This window comes from Bos indicus x Bos taurus, unplaced genomic scaffold, assembly GCF_003369695.1.
Source record: "Bos indicus x Bos taurus breed Angus x Brahman F1 hybrid unplaced genomic scaffold, Bos_hybrid_MaternalHap_v2.0 tig00000840_arrow_arrow_obj, whole genome shotgun sequence".
NCBI lineage: Eukaryota > Metazoa > Chordata > Mammalia > Artiodactyla > Bovidae > Bos > Bos indicus x Bos taurus.
The window spans coordinates 16,306-19,719 of NW_020867299.1; the positions used below are offsets into that span (position 1 = coordinate 16,306).

The following is a 3,414-nucleotide window of genomic DNA, read 5'->3' on the forward strand; positions in this document are numbered from 1 at the left end:
GTTCCGCACTCCAGATGGAGACTCAGCCAGAGTGAGAGAGAGAGCGACATGGGGAGACCAGTATTTCAAGAAACTGATCCCAATTCTTTATTTTCCATGGTCTACTTTTATACACTGAGATGTTATGCAAAAGTCACGCGGGGTCAGCAGTCCTGACTTTTATCAAAGTCAGGTGCTTCATACAAATGTATACAGAGGTCTTAGGGGTGTTACATCATCTTCTGGCCAGGGGGGCCTGCTGACAATTTACGACCCTCTCCTTGTGACAGCGGTCAGTCAATCAGGACACTTATTTCTCCAGGGCTGATTATTCTCAAAACAGACGCCACCCAAATAAAGTTACATTCCTACAGGGTGAGGGTGTAGTGGGTTTTAGTTAAGGAAAGAATTTACTTAGCCTAAGGTCTAATGTGATTAATATCAAAGGTTAATTCTATATATTCATTAATGTGTGTAAGGGCAGGGGATATGGAGACTTAGCAACAAACATTGGCTCAACAAATGAAAAACCCTTCACCAACACAATTTCTAATTAGCCCACTATACTTATACTTATAGTTTTCTAACTTTTCTAAGGAACCTGTTTTTAGAAGGTTTAAAGCATCTCGTGCCTCTCACGGTTGGGAGGCTGTGAGCAATCACATGTGGCCGGACAAGCCTGTCAGGCAGGCTAGAGAACCTTCAGAGGAGTTTGTAGGTTAAAACGCTCTTGTCACACCCAAGAGTTTTTATTGACTGGAGCTCTAGGTTAACTCCTTCTCCGAAAGAGGTGGTGGGGGACAGCCCCCCGTAAAGTCAGAGGTGTAGGTAAGAGCACAAAGTAGTAAAGTAGGCAGGCTCTGGTTATGGGGGTAGACGCTCGAGGATTTCCAGGGGGACTCCTGAGGCTCGATCCCGCCTTTGCGTATGTCGAGCCTCCTTCCTCATGACCTTTGCCATGGGTGGAGTACCTCACTCTGGCCCCCAATAGTCCATGCAGTTACAAAGAGTCAGACACAACTTGATGACCTAACAACAAGGCAGTAAAATTCATGAAAAGTCACTTTTCAAATAGGGTTTATGAACCCAATGTGGCCTTCTATGTTCCTAGATTTGATAGGTTGTCCATAAACACTCTAATTTATGAATTTTAATGAATGCTTATAAGCTTAGGTCAATGAATATTTCATGAATCTTCACTAATGATTCATAAGAATTTCACTTGAAAGTGAAAGTGAAGTCACTCAGTCCTGTCCCACTCTTCCCAACCCCATGGACTACAGCCTACCAGGCTCCTCCGTCCATGGGATTTTCTAGGCAAGAGTACTGGAGTGGGGTGCCATCGCCTTCTCCGTGAGGATAGAGACTGTACCTATTTTTCCTGTTTCCCAGGTTCGCAATAATAACATCATTCTGGTGGGGAAAGCAGACCAGTTTTGGCAGCCCTGGTGGGAAAGGTGAATCTTGCATTTACCTAGGTTGGAGGCGGGAGGACCCTCTCTGGAGGGAATGCTAAATGGGTATATATGAGTGAGACAGGAGGCTCTGGGTTTACACACCCCCATGACAACAGGGCAGGCTGGGGTGGGGGCCCTGCCCTTGAGTTTCTGAAGCCCCAGGGCTCTTGCTGCCTGAAGTGTGGGCTGTGATTATTCAGGAAAACAGTCTTCCTTCCGAGGCCCGGGGTGGCCAGAAGACCGGCTGTAAAATGCCAGTGGGGAAGGGTGAGGGGGCCTGGCTGGGGAGCTTATGCTCCACAGCGAATTGTCCGGAAGCCAGGCAGTATGGCTTTTCCAAGTAGGTAGATGTCCTCGTCTGTGCTGAGGTTGAGATGCTTCACCATGTTCTTCTCAAAAAGGAGTGGGTGGTAGGCACCCATTGTGCAGGCACTTTCGAAATACCTCTGATAGTAGTAGCACACGTCAGTCTTGTGCTTGGATGGGAGGAACTTGTAAATATCCACCTGGTCACACAGTGACATCATCATAATGGCAATGCCGAGTATCCCAGAGGATGGGGGATTTGGCTGGATCAGCTTTGAGTCCCACAGCTCCCAAGGCATCTGGGGCTTGAGGATGTAAAAGGGCTGATCAGGATGCAGCTTACGATAGCTCTTGAAGTTATTGAAGAAACTGTAGTCGGGATTCCTGTACCACTTTGGGATATCTGAATGCTAAACAGTTGGGTCCCACACAATTAGGATTTCTTCATTGTACAAACTGTCTTTGAGGAAGCCTGCTTCTGTGGTGACCAACTGCTTCTAGCTAGTCCCCCTGGGCTGCAAGCCCTCCAGGTCCTCAGGAATGAGCACTCTTCTCCATGGATGTCTATTTTACTGGGCCTGGAGGCCAAGGCTCATTCTTCTCAGGATGATCAAAAACCATCCCAGAGCCTAGTAAAAAATCAGCACGGGTTGTTTGCTTATATGTGGGAAACAATAGAAAAGAAAAGAAAAAAAAAACTCTCCTGAAAAAAACACACAAGTCCATAAACTATCACTTTCCTAGAGCCACCCAGGACAATGAAGAAAGATCCTATAGCCAGGTAACTGGATCAGAAAACAAGTGAAGCCAGACTTCCAAGGCAGCTCCACAAACAGTGGGAGGGGGCTAGTATCAATTTTAGAATTTTGTGTAGGAATTATTTTAGAATAGATGTAGTAATACTACAGTTTTTTAGATGAAGTATATATGCTAATTGCATTATATTAGCTTATATAAAATACTAATTTCTTCCATCAACTATGTTTTAGTTAACAGAGTCAGAGTAAAAATACTCAGCATGAAAATCTGCTTACTTTGCTGTATATACCATGCAATCAAGAAGCCCATAAAAATCAAGTTTTTAGACTCGTGTCCCTATGCATACTTATATGAAAATATCCTGGTCCAATAGTTTGGCCACCTCATGGCTGACTCATTGGAAAAGACCCTGATGCTGGGAAATATTGAGGGCAGGAAGAGAAGCGGGTGACAAAGGGTGACTTGGTTGGATGGCATCACTGACTCAAAGGGCATGAGTTTGAGCACACTCTGGGAGATAGCAAAGGACAGGGAAGCCTTGGGTGCTGAATTCCATGGAGTCACAAAGAGTCAGACATGAGTTGGCAACAGGATAACAATATCCTTGTCTTATGATTTAATTGTGTATTTAGACTTTCTTTCATTGCCATCTACTTCCTTATTTTTAATCTCTATTTGGTCCCTTCTTCTGTCTTACAAGGAGGAATTTAGGCTAAATGCAGTCTCTGAGAAGGAGAAGGAAGCCTCCAAGAAGTGTGTCATGGCATTAATGCGGATTGTATTTTTTTCTTAAATTTGATAAAACTGACAGGGGAACATTCACTCATTGAGCTATCATTTTATTTTGTTTTTAATATAAATTTATTTTAATTGGAGGCTAATTACAATATTGTAGTGGTTTTGCCATACATTG

The 3,414-nt window shown here is 44.1% G+C and overlaps 1 pseudogene; it reads right to left on the reverse strand.

The window, feature by feature from the left end:
- Positions 1–1,472: 1,472 nt before the first annotated feature.
- LOC113888668 lies at positions 1,473–2,239 on the reverse strand (annotated as a pseudogene).
- Positions 2,240–3,414: the final 1,175 nt, after the last annotated feature.